The 21,426-nt window shown below is 42.5% G+C and overlaps 1 protein-coding gene and 2 non-coding genes across 4 annotated transcripts in view; 2 read left to right on the forward strand and 1 right to left on the reverse strand.

Moving 5' to 3' along the window:
* Positions 1–13,579: 13,579 nt before the first annotated feature.
* trnat-ugu (transfer RNA threonine (anticodon UGU)) lies at positions 13,580–13,652 on the reverse strand. Its single transcript has one exon. It is a non-coding gene; the product is annotated as a tRNA-Thr (tRNA).
* Positions 13,653–17,408: 3,756 nt separating this feature from the next.
* Positions 17,409–17,481, forward strand: trnat-ugu (transfer RNA threonine (anticodon UGU)). The gene has a single exon. It is a non-coding gene; the product is annotated as a tRNA-Thr (tRNA).
* A 1,419-nt stretch (positions 17,482–18,900) lies between these two features.
* LOC118364546 (protein O-linked-mannose beta-1,4-N-acetylglucosaminyltransferase 2-like) overlaps positions 18,901–21,426 on the forward strand; it is a 37,602-nt gene continuing 35,076 nt past the window's right edge. For both annotated transcript variants that reach the window (XM_052489688.1, XM_052489689.1), the window contains exon 1: positions 18,901–19,188. The gene's annotated coding sequence lies outside the window, so the exon portion shown is untranslated. The remainder of the gene's footprint in view (positions 19,189–21,426) is intronic.

A 21,426-nucleotide genomic window follows, 5' to 3' on the forward strand; every position in this document is an offset into this window, starting at 1 on the left:
TTTTTTACTTTTACTCTGGTACTATTTTACTGGGTGAAACACATTTTGAAACACATTTCATAGTCTCAAAACTATTAAACATCTCATTGTTTTCCCTCAAATTGCAAAACATCTAAAAATAAATGTTATCCTTTCATGTGAGATTTCCTATAAGCCACATTTACAAATGTAAAAGCTGTTGATGAGTCAGAAAAGTCAAACAATTACTATGTTAAAACACCCTTTAGGCAATATATATATATATATATATATTACAATTTAGTAATTTAGCAATCATCCGTCCCATGACATCCCATGATAATAAAAGCAAGAAACATACACCAGACAGTACCAGTCAAAAACATGGACACACTTACTCTTTCAAGGGTTTTTCTCAATTTCTACATTGTAGAATAATAGCGAAGTCATAAAAACTATGAAATAACACATATGGAATCATGTAGTAACCAAAATCTAAATATATTTTATATTTGAGATTGTTCAAAGTAGTAACCATTTGCCTTGATGACAGCTTTGCACACTCTTGGCATTCTATCAACCAGCTTCATGAGGTAGTCACCTGGATTGGATTTAAATTAACAGGTTTGCCTGGTTAAAGGTTAATTTGTTCATTTCTTTCGTTCCTAATGCGTTTGAGCCAATCAGTTGTATTATGACAAGGTAGCCCTATTTGGTAAAAGACCAAGTCCATTATGGCAAGAACAGCTCAAATAAGCAAAGAGAAACAACAGTCTATCATTACTTTAAGACATGAAGGTCAGTCAATCCAGAAAACGTCTAGAACTTTGAAAGTTTCTTCAAGTGCAGTTGCAAAAACCATCAAGCGCTATGATGAATGGCTCGCATGAGGACCGCCACAGGAAAGGGAGACCCAGAGTTACCTCTGCTGCAGAGGATAAGTTCATTAGATTTACCAGCCTCAGATACTACCAGCCTCAGATACTGCAGTTCAAGTAACAGACACATCTCAACATCAACTATTCAGAGGAGACTACGTAAATCAGGCCTTCATGGTCAAATTGCTGCAAAAAAACACTACTGAAGGACACTAATAAGAAGAAGCGACTTCCTTGGGCCAAGAAACACAAGCAATGGACATTTGACCGGTGGAAATCTGTCCTTTGGTCTGATGAGTCCAAATTTGAGATTTTTGGTTCCAACCACCGTGTCTTTGAGAGATACAGAGTAGGTGAATAGATGATCTCTGCATATGTGGTTCCCACCATGAAGCATGGAGGTGTGACGATGTGGGGGGATTGCTGATGACGCTGTCTGTGATTAATTTAGAATTCAAAGCACACTTAACCAGCATGGCTACCACAGCATTCTGCAGCGATAGACCATCCCATTTGGTTTGCACTTAGTGGGACTATCATTTGTTTTCAACAGAACAATGACCTCCAGGCTGTGTAAGGGCTATTTGACCAAGAAGGAGAGTGATGGAGTGCTGCATCAGATGACCTGGCCTCCACAATCACCCGACCTCAACCCAATTAAGATGCTTTGGGATGAGTTGGACCGCAGAGTGTAGGAAAAGCAGTCAACAAGTGCTCAGCATATGTGGGAACTCCTTCAAAACTGTTGGAAAAGCATTCCAGGTGGTTGAGTGAATGCCAAGACTGTGCAAGGTCTTTCACCAAGGCAAAGGGTGGCTACTTTGAAGAATCTAAAATATATTTGGATTTGTTTAACACTTTTTTGGTTGCTACATGATTCCATATACACTGCTCAAAAAAATAAAGGGAACACTTAAACAACACAATGTAACTCCAAGTCAATCACACTTCGGGAAGCAACACTGATTGACAATACATTTCACATGCTGTTGTGCAAATTGAATAGACAACAGGTGGAAATTATAGGCAATTAGCAAGACACCCCCAATATAGGAGTGGTTCTGCAGGTGATAACCACAGACCACTTCTCAGTTCCTATGCTTCCTGGCTGATGTTTTGGTCACTTTTTAATTCTGGCGGTGCTTTCACTCTAGTGGTAGCATGAGACGGAGTCTACACCCCACACAAGTGGCTCAGGCATCCTCCAGCATGACCGGTTTGGCGGTGGGTCAGTCATGGTGTGGGGTGGCATTTCTTTGCACGGCCGCACAGCCCTCCATGTGCTCGCCAGAGGTAGCCTGACTGCCATTAGGTACCGAGATGAGATCCTCAGACCCCTTGTGAGACCATATGCTGGTGCGGTTGGCCCTGGGTTCCTCCTAATGCAAGACAATGCTAGACCTCATGTGGCTGGAGTGTGTCAGCAGTTCCTGCAAGAGGAAGGCATTGATGCTATGGACTGGCCCGCCCGTTCCCCAGACCTGAATCCAATTGAGCACATCTAGGACATCATGTCTCACCAACGCCACGTTGCACCACAGACTGTCCAGGAGTTGGCGGATGCTTTAGTCCAGGTCTGGGAGGACATCCCTCAGGAGACCACCTCATCAGGAGCATGCCCAGGCGTTGTAGGGAGGTCATACAGGCACGTGGAGGCCACACACAGCCTCATTTTGACTTGTTTAAGGACATTACATCAAAGTTGGATCAGCCTGTAGTGTGGTTTTCCACTTTAATTTTGAGTGTGACTCCAAATCCAGACCTCCATGGGTTGATACATTTGATTTCCATTGATCATTTTTGTGTGATTTTGTTGTCAGCACATTCAACTATGTAAAGAAAAAAGTATTTAATAAGAATATTTCATTCATTCAGATCTAGAATGTGTTATTTTAGTGGTCCCTTTATTTTTTTGAGCAGTGTATATTATTTCATAGTTTTCATGTCTTCACTACTATTCTACAATGTAGAAAATTGTAAAAAAAAATTAAGAAAAACCCTTGAATGAGTAGGTGTTAGTGGATTTGGCTATTAGTGGATTTGGCTATTTTCGTCACAACCGTTGATGACAGGTGTAGAAAATTGAGCATACAGCCATGAAATCTCCATAGACAGACATTGGCAGTAGAATGGCCTACATGAATTGCTTGGCGACTTTCAACATGGCACAGTCACAGGATGCCACCTTTCCAACAAGTCAGTGTGTCAAATGTATGCCCTGCTAGAGCTGCCCCGGTCAACTGTAAGTCAAATCAAATCAAATCAAATTGTATTTGTTATTTGTGCTGTTATTTTGAAGTGGAAACTTCTAGAAGAAACAACGGCTCAGCTGAGAAGTGATAGGCCACACAAGCTCACAGAACGGGATCGCAGAGCGCTGAATTTTTGTATTTATACATGATTTATTTAACCTTTATTTAACTAGGCAAGTCAGTTAAGAACAAATTCTTATTTACAATGACACCCTACCAAAAGGCCTCCTGCGTGGACGGAGAATTACATTTTACAAATATAGGACAAAACACACATCACGACAAGAGAGACAACATAACATTACATTAAGAGAGACCTAAGACAACAATATAGCATGGCAGCAACACAACATGACAACAACATGGTAGCAACATAAAATTGCAGCAGCACAACATGGTAGCAGCACAAAACATGGTACAAACATTATTGGGCACAGACAACAGCACAAAGGGCAAGAAAATAGATAGAACTGTCCGGTTTGAGTGTTTGTAGCAGCTCATTCCAAGGTACAGGACTGCAGGCAGGCTCAGGGTCAGGCAGGTGGGCTCAGCGTCAGAACAGGCAAGTGTCAAAACCAGGAGGGCGAGAAAAGAGAGAATTGTAAAAAGCAGGCGCAGAGACAATACGCTAGTTGACTTGACAAACAAGACGAACTGGAACAGACAGACAGAAAACACAGATATAAATACAGAGGGGAAATTGGGGAAGATGGATGACACCTGGAGGGGGGTGGAGACAAGCACAAGTTAAACAAATCAGGGTGTGACAGGGGCAGCAACTTTAAAAAGAATGGGTCTAAACCATCTGATCCAGATGGTTTGACCATGATCTTGCAGAGTTACTCCACCTCAAAAAAGATGTTGAAAAATGTGAGAGCTCACATGCAGCTGTGTCTCTTGCTCTCCCTCTCTTTTAAAGTGCGTAGCGTGTAAAGAATGATCAGTCCGCGGTTGCAACACTGCACAAGAACTGTTGTCGGGTGGTTCATGAAATGGGTTTCCATGGCTGAGCAGCCGCACACAAGCCTCACATCACCATGTGCAATGCCAAACGTCTGCTGGAGATATGAAAAAATGGCGCCGGAGAAGAAGGCTGATGTTTTACGTGTTCCCAACCGATTTTGTTTTTTTGTTTGTCTATTTGCGTTGTTTGTAACTTGTTTTTGTACTTATTTTGTACATAATGTTGCCGCTACTGTCTCTTATAACCGAAAATAACTTCAGGACATCAGGACTGCGATTACTCACCACGGACTGGCAGAATCCTTTTTTTCCTTTAACGAGTCTGACGAGCCCAACACGAATGATATAGTGCTTTCTCTGGAACAGGCCCAAATCCCAGTGATTTGCGTGAAGAGAATTCATAGGCGATCAAATAAACCTAAATTTCCTTGCATTCTGCTAGAAAACGGGCAATCTTTGGAGAATAAAATAGATGACCTATGCGGAAGATTAAACTACCAACGGGACATTCAAAACTGTAATACTTCATGCTTCACAGAGTCGTGGCTGAACAGTGGCGTCTGGTAAGACAAGGGGCGGCGGACTATGTATTTTTGTGAATAACAGCTGGTGCATGACATCTAAGGAAGTCTCGAGCTATTGCTCGCCTGAGGTGGAGTATCTCATGATTAGCTGTAGACCACACTATCTACCTAGCGAGTTTTCATCTGTATTTTTCGTATCTGTTTACAGACTGAGGCTGGCACTAAGACAGCATTGAATGAGATGAATTCCGCAATAAGCAAACAAGAAAACGCACACCCAGCGGCAGCGATCCTAGTAGCTGGGGATTTTAATGCAGGGAAACTTAAAACCGTATTACCAAATTTCTATCAACATGTTAAATGTGAAACCAGAGGGGGGGAAAAACTCTGGACCACATTTACTCCACACACAGAAATACATACAAAGCTCTCCCTCGCCCTCTATTTGGCAAATCTGACCATAATTCTATACTCCTGATTCCTGCTAACAAGAAAAAATGTAAGCAGGAAGCACCAGTGACTAGGTCAGATGAAGCAGATGCTACAGGACTGTTTTGCTAGCACAGACTGGAATATGTTCCGGGATTCCTCCGATGGCATTGAGGAATAAACCACATCAGTCATTGGCTTCATCAATAAATGCATCGATGACGTCATCCCCACAGTGAACGTACGTACATACTCCAACCAGAAGCCATGGATTACAGGCAACATCCGCACTGAGCTAAAGGCTAGAGACGGGACTCTAACCCGGAAGCTTATAAGAAATCCTGCTATGCCCTCCGACGAACCATCAAACAGGCAAAGCATCAATATAAGACTAAGATCGATTCGTACTACATCGGTTCTGACGCTCGTCGGATGTGGCAGGGCTTGCGAACCATTATAGACTACAAAGGGAAGCACACCCAAGAGCTGCCCATTGACACGAGCCTACCAGATGAGCTAAACTACTTCTATGCTCGCTTCGAGGCAAATAACACTGAAACATGCATGAGAGCACCATCTGTTCCGGAAGACTGTGTGATCTCACTCTCCGCAGCCAATGTGAGTAAGACCTTTAATTTTAAACAGGTCAACATTCACAAGGCCGTAGGGCCAGACGGATTACCAGGACTTGTACTGCGAGCATGCACTGACCAACTGGCAAGTGTCTTCGCTAACATTTTCAACCTCTCCCTGTCCGAGTCTGTAATACCAACATGTTTTAAGCAGACCACCATAGTGCCTGTTCCGAAGAACACTAAGGAAACCTGCCTGAATGACTACCGACCCGTAGCACTCACGTCTGTAGCCATGAAGCCTGGTCATGGCTCACATCAACACCATTATTCCAGACCTACTCCAATTTGCATACCTCTCCAACAGATCCACAGATGATGCAATCTCTATTGCACTCCACACTGCCCTTTCACACCTGGACAAAAGGAACACCTATGTGAGAATGCTATTCATTGACTACAGCTCAGCGTTCAACACCATAGTGCCATAGCTCATCAATAAGGTAAGGACCCTGGGACTAAACACCTCCCTCTGCAACTGGATCCTGGACATCCTGACGGGCCACCCCCAGGTGGTAAGGGTAGGTGACAACACATCCGCTATACTGATCCTCAACACAGGGGCCCTCAGGGGTATGTGCTTAATCCTGTAATCTCTGTTCACTCATGACTGCATGGCCAGCTGTCTCCCTGTTTCATTACAATGGCCGTCCCATCTGTTGGACCTAGTGGTCTGTCTTTTGAACAACAGAAATAACTGCTTGTTACAACTAGAGCATAATTGTGTAAAGTATGAAAAGGAATTGTCATTTAACCAGGATTTGGAGTGTGTAAAAATCAAGTTGCAACAAGAGCGGCTACAGTTGGTTAGGGAAGGAAAGCTCTCAGGGGAGAGTTTGCTCTGGGAAGGTGAGCCAGATTAACAAGGGGTCGCACCTCTCTCGGTCGTACCCCAGACTCATTTGATATTGTTGGAAACTTATGGTTGCTGACAAAATGTAATGAAAAGGACTGTGAGACGTTCTTTTCCTTGGAGCTTGTTGCTGACGCGCTCTCTCGTGCGCCCTGTTCTTGAATGTCTACGTGACTGACCATTGTTTATTTTGTTTGGTATCATCCTATTCTGTCACTCCTGGTCTCATTTTCTACTTTCTTCCTGTGAGCAAAGGTTGCTGAGGTCTGGAGAGGACGAGGTTGGCTGGGGCAAGTTGAAGGGTGAACACGTACCTCCTCATGGATTTGAGACGCAGGCTGGGTCATTTGGGATGCAGGCTGAGTCATTTTACCTTTATTTAACTAGGCAAGTCAGGTAAGAACAAATTCATTTGAGCTGTTTATGGCTTCAAGCCTATCAACTCCCAAGATTATAGAGAGGGACGGAAGCTATACTGTTACGCTGGAAATACTATGAGGCCTATAAGAACATCCAATAGTCAAAGGTATATGAAATACAAATGGAATAGAAAGAAATAGTCCTATAATTCCTATAATAGGTACAACCTAAAACTTCTTAGCTGGGAATATTGAATACTCGTGTTAAAAGGTACCACCAGCTTTCATATGTTCTCATTTAATTTAATTTTTACCTTTATTTAACTAGGCAAGTAATTTAAGAAAAAAATCTTATTTTGAATGACGGGCTAGGAACAATGGGTTAACTGCCTGGTCAGGGGCAGAATGACAGAGCCTGTCAGCTCGGGGGTTTTGAACTTGCAACCTTCCAGTTCCTAGTCCAACACTCTAACCACTAGGCTACCCTGCTGCCTCATTTTCTGAGCAAGGAACTTAAATATTCTCTTTTTTACATGGCACATATTGCACTTTTACTTTCTTCTCCAACACTTTGTTTTTGCATTATTTAAACCAAATTGAACATGTTTCATTATTTATTTGAGGCTAAATTTATTTTATTGATGTATTATATTAAGTTAAAATAAAAGTGTTCATTCAGTATTGTTGTAATTGTCATTATTACAAATAAATAAATAAAAACATCAAATCTGCCGATTAATCGGTATTGGCTTTTTCTGGTCCTCCAATAATCAGTATCGTCGTTATAATCATAATCGGTCAACCTCTAGTCCAAGCACCCCCGCCTGGTCAATCTGGATGCACACTCAATCTCCAGAATTCAGCCCGTGCCCTTGGTTATCTCTGCTTTCACCTGAGGATTTACACACTGCAATCCATGGGTCATTTCCTGACAACATATTCTTATGGCAAGATCACTAATTTGTGACATTTGAATAACAGCCTCCCATCTGTACTCCCATCGGTCTCCCAGTTACCAGTTACTAAGCCATGTGGCACGAGTCCTCAAACTGATATCCCAACAATGCTACTAAAATAACCCGTGCTACTACTAACATGACCCATGCCTATTGCCTCCTTTAATTACGGTCCCTACAGCGACTGATGTGAGAATAACTCCTGCATGTAATCTGTCAAGTGTTCTGTTACGAGAATTATGTTCTCATGTTCATTAACCAATTAAATTCAACTACTCAGTCTGCAATATCAGGATTTGTAGGATACTGATAGAAATTAAAACAGAGGCCCAGCTAAAATAGTCAAATGTTTATTCACGGGAACGTTCTAAAGTCAAGAATACAAAACAATTCATTTTATACTTGCTTCTCACGCACACATTCACCCCACCATACGCACACACATTCACGCTAACATTAGCACACAATGTCCCGCTACGCACACACATTCACACTAACCAGCTGACAAAGATAAGGGGATTCCGTGAGACTTACTCCCCCTCCTCTATCATGATAGGGAGACTGGGAAGTACTCTCAGTGGCCCCTTTCAAGGTCGGCCCTGAATCATGCTCAGACAGTCTGTCTGTTATTCAAATGAGGTTTATAGACATATTGTACAGACTATGGTCATACATAATTCGAATCAATTTCATACTCATACGATTATACGGCTTCAGGGTTCAGAGTGGATTATTCTAGTCATTCATATAAATTCCATCAACATGTTCGCTTGCTGTTAGAAATTGGGAAAGATATTAATTAGTTGGAAGAATATCCAACCCAAGAAAAGAATGACAGTTTTTGAAAGTTTACCATAGTGTCTGAAATGCCACCACTATCTCTTCTATTCTCACCATAACCTTAATTTATGAGCTCCCACAGATCTCCCCTGCAGTCACGTTCCCTCCCACTTAACAACTCTATGTAAACATTGTCTCAAACACCTCACCTCCTGCTACAGACACATTTGCACATACACTACCGTCTAACCCATAACACACTTGTCACTACTCCTAATGTACTTCTTCAGTTATAAACATACTAAAACATCCTCAAATCAATTAGTGAATATATATCAGTCCCTTCTCTGGAACAATGATCACTCATGTTCCACAAAACCTAAAAACATATTGACTTGAAAAGGAAAGAGAAAAAAAGTACATGTTTAATAATTTCACACCACCCATTAATGCATTTAACATTCTAATTCTGATTACACGGTAAAACTAAAGAGAACAAAAAAGCTTGGATCAACCATGAAAGTTATCATCCAGTGATTTCACAAACACACAACTCCCCTGTCGGAGGACACTTACAGATAAGGTTTCTGGAGCCTCCCTCGGCCAAATACATTTTAGCATCACCCCCACCTCTCACTGTTTTGTAGCAACTCTCTCTCGCTGTATCCAAATCATAACTACAATATTTGATAAATTATCCAACCCAAATGTAAAATTACAGTCCTTAGTGCTTACTTTGAGTATAGGACTCGAATTCCAGCTTCTAAACAGAGCACACATCACCCCTGTTAGAATGTACAATTATAAATGAAACCTTTTATTGCCGGTAATAACTCTTCTCATTATAGCCCCCCTTTGTCCCTGTTATCCTGTCAAGAATGGCCTGGTAATGATAGATCAGTATCTCAACGGATCCTTAGTCTAAATTGTTCGCAGTGTGTAGACCACCCCCGTACTTCTTCCAGGATTTATCATTCTAGCCTGTCTTTTTCAGATATCCTTTACAGTTCATCTTCCCAACGGCACATATAACTCTTGCCAACATCCAAATAGATACATCCGTTTCTCCCACGTACACAAATCTCTCACCTGAGCTGTTCTCAGCACTCTGGTTTATGGCTCGGACTCAGATAGAAGTGTTAAAAAGTCACTGTCGCATTGCACGCCATCGTTGCTCTTTCTTCAGCCGGTTAGGGAGGGTTGACACATACTGTTTGTGGTCAAATTATTCCTACCATGCATTAAGACACGATCTGACGTCACCTTCCATGATAACCTCAAAAAAGCACAGACCAGAACAACAGTTTAGTTCAATTCAATTCTGTTTCAGGAAATCCAGACAAGCATTGACAATATGAATAATTATTACATTAACCTTTTCTTAATAACATTATCTCTACGACAAATGTCAAAGAGCATAAACTACTGTTATTGCTAAAATCATTTTCAACATTAGTCCATACTGCCTTATTCTACTGGCGACCTCTTTGAAGAGTTACCAGATCATGAAGTTAGCACCATAACCCCTCGCATAATCCCACACTCAAGTATCCCAATCTGGTGAAATTTGTAACGAAACTTAAACACAAAATGAAATCAGCAATTCCTGACATTTAATCCTCGTAGAAATTCCCTGTCTTAGGTCAGATAGGATCACCACTTTATTTTAAGAATATGAAATGTCAGAAAATAGTAGAGAGAATGATTTATTTCAGATATTCCTTTCATCACATTCCCAGTGGGTCAGAAGTTTACACACATTCAATAGGTATTTGGTAGCATTGTCTTTAAATTGTTTAACTTGGGACAAACGTTTCAGGTAGCCTTCCACAAGCTTCCCACAATAAGTTGGGTGAATTTTGGCCCATTCCTCCTGACAGAGCTGGTGTAACTGGTCAGGTTTGTAGGCCTCCTTGCTCGCACACGCTTTTTCAGTTCTGCCCACAAATTGTCTATAGGATTGAGGTCAGGGCTTTGTGATGGCCACTCCAATACCTTGACTTTGTTGTCCTTGCCTCATTTTGCCACAAATTTGAAAGTATGCTTGGGGTCATCGTCCATTTGGAAGACCCATTTGCGACCAAGCTTTAACTCCCTGACTGATGTCTTGAGATGTTGCTTCAATATATCCCCATGATTGACCTTCCTCATGATGACCTCTATTTTGTGAAGTGCACCAGTCCCTCCTGCACCAAAGCACAACATGATGCTGCTACTCTCGTGCTTCACGGTTGGGATAGTGTTCTTCGGCTTGCCTACCTTCCCCTTTGTCCTCCAAACATAACAATGGTCATTATGGCCAAATAGTTCTATTTTTGTTTCATCAGACCGGAGGACATTTCTCCAAAAAGTACAATCTTTGTCCCATTGTGCAGTTGCAAACCAGTCTGCCTTTGTTACCGCGGTTTTGGAGCAGTGGCTTCTTCCTTGCTGAGCGGCCTTTCAGGTTATGCCAAGATAGGACTCGTTTTACTGTGGACAAGGTCCTTTGCTGTTGTTCTGGGATGGATTTGCACTTTTCGCACCAAAGTACGTTCACCTCTAGGAGACAGAACGCAACTCCTTCCTGAGCGGTATGACGGCTGCGTGATCCCATGGTGTTTATACTTGCGTAACATTGTTTGTACAGATGAACGTGGTACCTTTAGGCGTTTGAAAATTGCTCCCAAGTATGAACCAGACTTGTGGAGGTCTACAATTTTTTTTCTTGGAGGTCTTGGCTGATTTCTTTTGATTTTCCCATGATGTCAAGCAAAGACGCACTTAGTTTGAAGTTAGGCCTGGAAATAAATCCACAGGTGCACCTCCAGTTGACTCAAATTATGTCAATTAGCCTATCAAAAGCTTTTAAAGCCATGACATCATTTTCTGGAATTTTCCAAGCTGTTTAAAGGCAGTCAACTTAGTGTATGTAAACTTCTGAACTCATCTCTCATGGCTCCCCCTCCCCATAGGGCATAAACCAACCCCTCTCCGTATTGATACTGCTACTACACGTAAATCAAACAATGTTCAAATATCTTATTTTTCCATTTTGTTTTTCAACTCATTAGCTTCTAGAACTCTCGTCTTACAAAAGCTCACTGAAACTGGGACTTTTGTCCCTTTTACAGACTTCGCAGGGGAATACCCCCACTAGAGACCTATCCTAATACAGAACCTACCCTCCACTGAATTGAAATGTTTCAGCATAGGCAGCATTACTAGCTCCAGAGCATTGACGCGACAGAACAAACCTCCTTAACGATATGCCTCGATGTAGGTGCAACTGTATGAAATACCAACGCATTCACTCAAGTTTAAGTTAGACATTCTTTTTTTATGTTAGTTGTCAAAAAGGGGATTTCGATTCTTCTTGATATCCTGTCTCCACCCACTGCAAAGTCAAATCCCATATCCAAACCTCGCGAGATGTTATCTGTGTTTTCTCCACACTCCCTGAAGATGTGACCATAACGATAACATAAGAGGATATAAAATGAGGTCCCAGAATTTGCACAATGATTTGATTGTATAATTTATGGCGACAAAAGTATGTAAAATGAATCCTTCTCTCTTGTATTATGTTTATCTTGCATAGACCACGAGTTACAATTCACTCACATGCAAACTACTTTGTTTTTCAGGACAAGCTATATACACATATCGCAAATTGCATGTAAAATGTTTATATAAGAAAACATTTGCACATACTGCATTTCTCCTCACAACTCCATATTACCTTTGGCATTTCATTAATCCTAGCTTGCACCCTTCTGACAGGGGGTTGGGGGACATTACTTTTGCATTAATCATGCTCAATCTCTAAATAAATGGAATCTACGGATTTCACATGACTGGGAATACAGATATGCATCTGTTGGTCACAGACACCTTAAAATAAATAAAAGAGCACGCTTTTCCAGTGTGCCAGTGGCCATCAACGGTGAGCATTTGCCCAATGAAGTTGGTTACAATGCCGAACTGCAGTCAGGTCAAGACCCTGGTGACGATGATGAGCACGCAGATGAGCTTCCCTGAGATGGTTTCTGACAGTTTATGTAGAAATGATTTGCTTCTGCAAACCCACATTTTCATCAGCTGTCCGGGTGGCCGGTCTTAGACGATCCCACAGGTGAAGAAGCCGGATGTGGAGGTCCTGGGCTGGAGTGGTTACACACGGTCTGCGTTTGTGAGGCCGGTTGGACGTACTGACGAGGGGAGAGTGAAACAAATGCTCAAGTAGGACTGCTTTCCTACTGCCATATACAATAATCTCTGCCAGAAAAAGATCAATTGAAATAAAATGCAGAAACAAAACAAATCTGTAGTGGTGACATGATCAAATACAACGAAATCCACAGTTTTCACACATTCATCTCATATGTCAAAATTGATTGCATTGGTCTCTCAAGCAAGGCCCTTCCCCCGGGGACAAAGCTCCACACATGCCCCACCCCGGCTCCCGATCCAGGCATTGAAGATGTTAATAAAATATCTTCCCACAGGTGGAAAAGTAGGCAAGTCTGGCAAATTTCAATGATGTTCTGTCTGTCCATCAAATTGTGCAGCATTGAATGATCATTGAGAAGCAAATGAACAGTTGTATGTTGCTAATAATCACATTGTTTTACTGCAATGCAATGTGTAGACAAGACTTCATGTTAGGCTACATAGGTTGTCACAGAGGTAGTGTGTGTAGTGCTGCTGGAGCACACATCAGCCAGGCTTATACATATGACCCCTCAAGGAAGGCCCCAGCATGATCTGAACTCACAAACCCTGGTTTACAAGACCAGTGTTCTAACCACTGAGCTATGGAGCCATGACTGAAGGTATAAAATCCAGTAACTCGCCACAAAAATGTAAAAATAAATATAGATAATGTCCATAATGTAATTTATTTTCTGTTGACACAAGACATAAACTACAACAGCAAGATAATTCTGGAGAGCAGAATTGAACACAAATCGGGATTGTACTGACCTGGATTAAAACATGTGACAATTAATGTCAAGGCCCCAGCGAGAATTGAACTCACGACCCCTGGTTTACAAGACCAGTGCTCTAACCACTGAGCTATGGAACCATGACTGATTGTATGAAACCCAGTAACTCGCCACAAAAATGTAAAAATAAATAAAGATAATGTCCATAATGTAATTTCTTTTCTGTTGACACAAGACATAAACTACAACAACAAGATAATTCTGGAGAGCAGAATTGAACACAAATCGGGATTGTACTGACCTGGATTAAAACATGTGACCATTTAGTCAAGGCCCCAGCACAAATTGAACTCACGACCCCTGGTTTACAAGACCAGTTCTCTTACCACTGAGCTATGGAACCTTACCTAGTCACACCTTGAGACAACAGGCCATTTACATATTACAACGGATCTTGCCAATTTACAGGCAGAAGGCCACACCTCATGCCACACCTCATGCCACTCACTCCACCACACAGCTGTTAGTGCAGTCTGGCCTAACCAGCTAAACAGGTTGTTAGCATATGAAGCAAAATCAACTACTTCAGGCTTGAGTGTCTGCTGGTTTTCAATCTTTCTTATACATCATGATCTACATGAGATTTAGACCAGAAAAACATAATACACATGTTTACATGCCAATTGGACCTGTGCAATAAAACACACACACACACACACACACACACACACACACACACACACACACACACACACACACACACACACACACACACACACACACACACACACACACACACACACACACACACACACACACACACACACACACACACACACACACATGTGGCACTGCCAGGACTTGCCACTAGAGAGCAGCAAAAGACCATAAAATGCTTTGACATTGCCAGAAAACAGCCTACAAATGATCACTGCATTTTATTGTCTGTTGCCTCGCTCTAGTGGCGTGTCCTAGCAGTGCCACAGAGAGTGTTTATTAGTCACATGCGCAGGGTTGCAGATGTAAATGCAGGGTACAGTGAATATCTTAAACTCCTACAGTGCAGGTCAAAGGGAAGTGAATGAAACAATTGCAACACAATAAAAATTACATGTTTACAACTGACATGATAAATGTCCATTGGGTGGGGGCAGGTTAAATGTCAGATGAGGTGGTGGTGGTGGTGGTGGTGGGGGGGTTAGGGGGAGCATCAATGTATAAACTTGATCTCCACTATAAAAAGCATCTAGACATTATCTCCCATTTCTTTTAGACTAGCATTTAGTTCTCAACAGCAGAGATTTGTATAAACTGGTCTGTCTCTCCGGCCTTTTCAATATTGAATTGCGATCTCCACCGTCTCATTTAAAGTGAATGTGTCGGAACGAGACAGACAGCAAATTGAGCTGGTTGTCATACAGTAGCAACATACAAAACCTTTTTTTCAGTTGGCTGGTTAAATCGATACTTTGTTTCCAAAACTAAAATGGATGAGTGGAACATTTTTGGGCGACATGACTATGGAAAAATTGGGAAAAAGAGATGGCAATAATACACAGGCATGCATATTTGGGGGATACTGACATGAATGACCTGGAAAAATTGCCGAAAAAGAGATGGCAATTAAGATTACAAACTGGGCATGCATATTTGGGGGATACTGAATTGAATGACTGGCTAGAGAAAAGAAAAAGGGGCTTTTTTCAAAACTGTCACTAAGGAAGAGTTTGCCATTGTTCTCTGACAGTTTTATGGAAATGTAAGAAATGGGAAGGGGGAGGAGTACAGCATAAGTAGCTATCTGGCACTCCGGAGTGGGCTCAACGGCTATCTAAATGACTCAACCACCAGTCGCAGCTAGTGCCTTATGAAGGACACTGAATTTACCACCTCGAATCATGTATTTCTGGCCAACATCAAACAACTAAGGCAAGGCAAATATATCACAAACAGCCACCCTCCCATCACTGATAAGGACATGGCCCAGCTCCAAAACTTCCAGGCTCTGAATCCCGGTACACCAAGGGGTCTGGTCCAGAAAGTGTGGCTCGACCTCCAGTTACATCTGGGTCAAAGACGAAAAGAGGGGAACAGACAACTAAAGCCCAACTCATTCCTCGTAAAAACAGACGAGAACAGTCCAAGGTGTGTTGTTCATAGCATGTTTGTTTTATTTCTAAGTTGCACTCGTAATAGGCTACTGGAAAGCAATATTATAACACCGCATTCTCTCTCAGATACGCAACTCTAGCATATAAACAAGGCCATAAAGAATCGTCTGGACCCAAGGGAGAGGAACAAGGAGTCCATGAGGGGATTCATGTTCGAGCAGCCAGGGAACCCACCATGCCCGGTGGCATGACTGGAGAAATATCTACTGAAATGCCTGGAGAACAGACTTGCATTTTATCTCCACCCAAGGAGGGGTGTGTATCGGGGACTCGATCTGGTACACGTCAGTGCCGATGGGCGTGAACTATCTGGCAGCACTTCTACCCAAGATCTGCAGGGCAGCGGGAACAACTACATACACAAATCACAGCATCAGGACCACGACAGTCCAGAAACTGGCCAATGCTGGTTTAGATGCGACGGAGATTATGTCAGTTTGTGGGCATCGGTACAGAACAGAAAGACTGGGTCGCGTCCATAGCTACAGAACAAAAACAATGAATGACTGGGTCTCTAGCAACCCTAGATGTGTGTAGGGACAATATCTTGTGGAAGGATGAAATAGTACGAATAAATTAATCAAAATATAGTTTTTAATGAAAATATGTCGATCATTATTTGAATATGTTGTTAACCCGTTGTATAAAAGTGATCATGTCCTCGAAGCCAGTGTTCGGCAGATATATTGGGACGGTTTGCCGGCCCTAGTCGAATCTAGGGTTCAACCCCCCGAGCTGACAAGGTACAAATCTGTCGTTCTTCCCCTGAACAGGCAGTTAACCCACTGTTCCTAGGCCGTCATTGAAAATAAGAAGTTGTTCTTAACGGACTTGCCTAGTTAAAATAAAAAATAAAATTTAGAAACCCGTTGAGCCCACTCCGGAGTGCCAGGTAGCTACTTATGCTGTACTCCTCCCCCTTTCGTACATTTCCATTTCCATCTTCCTTAGCGACAGTTTTGAAGTCAACAACTTTTTTCTTCTCTGCAAGCCAGCCCTCGAAGCAACACACAGCCCAGTTTGTATTCTTAACTGTGTGTTTTTCTTCCCGTTGCGGCTTTTCTCTAGGTCATTCAATTCAGTATCCCCCAAATATGCATGCCTGTGTATTATTGCCATTATTGCCAATTTTTCCATAGTCATGTTGCCCAAAAATGTTCCACTCATCCATTTTAGTTTTGGAAACAAAGTATCGATTTAGCCAGCCAACTGAAAAAAAGTTTTGTATGTTGCTACTATATGACAACCAGCTCAATTTGCTGTCTGTCTCGTTCCGACACTGCTAGGACACGCCAGAGCGCAGCAACAGACAATAAAATGCAGTGATCATTTGTAGACTGTTCTCTGGCAATGGCAAAGCATTTTATGGTCTGTTGCTGCTCTCTAGTGGCAAGTCAGTGCCAAGTGTGTGTGTCGTGCGTGCGTGCGTGTGTGTGTGTTTTATTGCACAGGTCCAATTGGCATGTAAAAATGTGTATTATGTTTTTCTGGTCTAAATCTCATGTAGATCATGATGTATAAGAAAGACTGAAAACCAGCAGACACTCAAGCCTGGAGTAGTTGATTTTTCTTCATATGCCTACTACCTGTTTAGCTGGTTGGGCGGGACTGCACTAACAGCTGTGTGGTGGAATGAGTGGCATGAGGTGCGGCCTTCTGCCTGTGAATTGGCAAGATCCGTTGTAATATGTAAATGGCCTGTTGTCTCAAGGTGTGAGTAGGTAAGGCTCCATAGCTCAGTGGTTAGAGCACTGGTCTTGTAAACCAGGGGTCGTGAGTTCAATTCTCGCTGGGGCCTTGACTAAAGGGTCACATGTTTTAATCCAGGTCAGTACAATCCCGATTTGTGTTCAATTCTGCTCCCCATAATTATGTTGTTGTAGTAGCTTATGTCTCGTGTCAACAGAACAGAAATGACTGCCTCCATGACAACCTAACAGCCTAACATGCAGTCTTGTCTACACATTGCATTGGAGTAAAACAATGTGATTATTAGCAACATACAACTGTTCATTTTCCTCTCAATGATCATTCAACACCGCACAATTTGATGGACAGACAGAACATCATTTAAATTTGCCAGAGTAGCCTACTGTTCCACCTGTGGGCATATAACAAACAGATATTTTATTAACATCTTCAATGCCTGGATCGGGAGCCGGGGTGGGGCATGTGTGGAGCTCTGTCCCTGGGGGAAGGGCCTTGCTTGAGAGACCAATGCAATCAATGTTGACATATGAGATGAATGTGTAAAAACTGTGGATTTCGTTGTATTTGATCATGTCACCACTACAGATTTGTTTTGTTTCCGCATTTTATTTCCATTTATCTTTTTCTGGCAGAGATCAATGTATTATTGTATATGGCAGTAGGAAAGCAGTCGTACTTGAGCATTTGTTTCACTCTCCCCTCGTCAGTACGTCCAACCGGCCTCACAAACGCAGACCGTGTGTAACCACTCCAGCCCAGGACCTCCACATCCGGCTTCTTCACCTGTGGGATCGTCTAAGACCAGCCACCCGGACAGCTGATGAAAATGTGGGTTTGCAGAAGCAAATCATTTCTACATAAACTGTCAGAAACCATCTCAGGGAAGCTCATCTGCGTGTTCATCATCCTCACCAGGGTCTTGACCTGACTGCAGTTCGCCATTGTAACCAACTTCATTGGGCAAATGCTCACCGTTGATGGCCACTGGCACACTGGAAAAGCGTGCTCTTTTATTTATTTTAAGGTGTCTGTGACCAACAGATGCATATCTGTATTCCCAGTCATGTGAAAACTGTAGATTCCATTTATTTAGAGATTGAGCATGATTAATGCAAAAGTAATGTCCCCTAACCCCCTGTCAGAAGGGTGCAAGCTAGGATTAATGAAATGCCAAAGGTAATATTGAGTTGTGAGGAGAAATGCAGTATTTGAAATGCAGTATGTGCAAATGTTTTCTTATATAAACATTTTACATGCAATTTGCGATATGTGTATATAGCTTGTCCTGAAAAACAAAGTAGTTCGCATGTGAGTGAATTGTAACTAGTGGTCTTTGCAAGATAAACATAATACAAGAGAGAAGGATTCACTTTTGTCGCCATGAATTATAATCGTTGTACAAATTCGGGGACCTCATTTTATATCCTCTTATGTTATCGTTATGGTCACATCATCAGGGAGTGTGGAGAAAACGCCGATAACATCTCGCGAGGTTTGGATATGGGATTTGACTTTGCAGTGGGTGGAGACAAGATAGCAAGTTGAATCGAAATCGCCTTTTTGACAGCTAACAAAAAAAATACTGTGTAACTTTAAACTTGAATGAATGCGTTGGTATTTCGTACAGTTGCACCTACATTGAGGCATATCGTTAAGGAGGTTCATTCTATCACGTTAATCCTCTGGAAGGTTTCTGCGGAGAGTATGCTCTGGAGCTTGTAATGCTGCCTTCGCTGAAACGTTTCAGCTGCAGTGAAGAAAAGAAAATACCTTTCCGTTTTATCAAAACTCCCAGGTAAGAATAATAAAGACGTTTTATTATCGGTGCATGTCATGTTTTCAATGTGGTGTTTGAAAACTTTTAGTTTTAGGACAAAGTTTCGAATTCAAAAGCACTGTGGCTCTTGGCGAATTATCTTGACGCTACTGTATCTTGACGCTACCCATGCATTCTGCTCATGAGCATGACACAATTTATTTTAATGCAAGAGTGTAAGGTTAACAGTTTGCCTGGACAAATTACGTTATGGTTTCAAATATGAACAGGACCTGTTGTATCTAAGTAACTCATGGAGTCTTTATGAATATCAATCAAGTTTATTCCTACAATGGCTAGGCTATACTTGTTCAATCATAACTATGGTAATTTGAACCCCGACATTTTTATCAATCGCGATTGTTCATGAACACAGTTGTCTAGGCCTAAACAAGATTGAAGTAGTAAACACTAATTTGTCCTTGCTTTAAATCTGTCATTACTAGGGTTATGTGTGTTCATCTCAATTCAGGGTGACTTAAATGGTAACTTCTAACACAGTTTGGTCAGGTAGTATTGTCTGGGATTGAATGTTTTTCCTTCAAATCAATCATCCTGGAGAGATTTAGCTAGACTAGGACAATCACAAACCAAGTAATTAATCCCTTAGATTTTCAACAATTACCTAAATCCATGTTGACTGAGGATGACTTTTATGAAAATCCCACCAACTAAAATTGAAAAGCATCCCCAATGAATGATGTTTTCACCTCCATGCTTCACGGTTGGGACGTGTTCTTGGAATTGTACTCATCCTTCTTCTTCCTCCAAACACGGCGAGTGGAGTTTAGACCAAAAAGCTCTATTTTTGTCTCATCAGACCACATGACCTTCTCCCTTTCCTCCTCTGGATCATCCAGATGGTCATTGGCAAACTTCAGATGGGCCTGGACATGCGTTGGCTTGAACAGGGGGACCTTGCTTACGCTGCAGGATTTTAATCCATGACGGCGTAGTGTGTTACTAATGGTTCTCTTTGAGACTGTGGTCCCAGCTCTCTTCAGGTCATTGACCAGGTCCTGCCGTGTAGTTCTGGGCTGATCCCTCACATTCCTCATGATCATTGATGCCCCACGTGGTGAGATCTTGCATGGAGCCCCAGACCGAGGGTGATTGACTGTCATCTTGAACTTCTTCCATTTTCTAATAATTGCACCAACAGTTGTTGCCTTCTCACCAAGCTGCTTGCCTATTGTCTTGTAGCCCATCTCAGCCTTGTGCAGGTCTACAATTGTATCCCTGTTGTCCTTACACAGCTCTCTGGTCTTGGCCATTGTGGAGAGTTTGGAGTCTGTTTGATTGAGTGTTTGGACAGGTGTCTTTTATACAGGTAACGAGTTCAAACAGGTGCAGTTAATACAGGTAATGAGTGGAGAACAGGGGGCTTCTTAAAGAAAACCTAACAGGTCTGTGAGAGCCGGAATTCTTACATTTACATTTAAGTCATTTAGCAGACGCTCTTATCCAGAGCGACTTACAAATTGGTGCATTCACCTTATGACATCCAGTGGAACAGCCACTTTACAATAGTGCATCTAAATCTTTTAAGGGGGGGAGTGAGAAGGATTACTTTATCCTATCCTAGGTATTCCTTAAAGAGGTGGGGTTTCAGGTGTCTCCGGAAGGTGGTGATTGACTCCGCTGTCCTGGCGTTGTGAGGGAGTGTGTTCCACCATTGGGGAGCCAGAGCAGCGAACAGTTTTGACTGGGCTGAGCGGGAACTGTACTTCCTCAGTGGTAGGGAGGCGAGCAGGCCAGAGGTGGATGAACGCAGTGCCCTTGTTTGGGTGTAGGGCCTGATCAGAGCCTGGAGGTACTGAGGTGCCGTTCCCCTCACAGCTCCGTAGGCAAGCACCATGGTCTTGTAGCGGATGCGAGCTTCAACTGGAAGCCAGTGGAGAGAGCGGAGGAGCGGGGTGACGTGAGAGAACTTGGGAAGGTTGAACACCAGACGGGCTGCGGCGTTCTGGATGAGTTGTAGGGGTTTAATGGCACAGGCAGGGAGCCCAGCCAACAGCGAGTTGCAGTAATCCAGACGGGAGATGACAAGTGCCTGGATTAGGACCTGCGCCGCTTCCTGTGTGAGGCAGGGTCGTACTCTGCGGATGTTGTAGAGCATGAACCTACAGGAACGGGCCACCGCCTTGATGTTAGTTGAGAACGACAGGGTGTTGTCCAGGATCACGCCAAGGTTCTTAGCGCTCTGGGAGGAGGACA

The sequence above is a fragment of the Oncorhynchus keta genome, chromosome 31 (assembly GCF_023373465.1).
Source record: "Oncorhynchus keta strain PuntledgeMale-10-30-2019 chromosome 31, Oket_V2, whole genome shotgun sequence".
NCBI classification, from domain to species: Eukaryota; Metazoa; Chordata; class Actinopteri; order Salmoniformes; family Salmonidae; genus Oncorhynchus; species Oncorhynchus keta.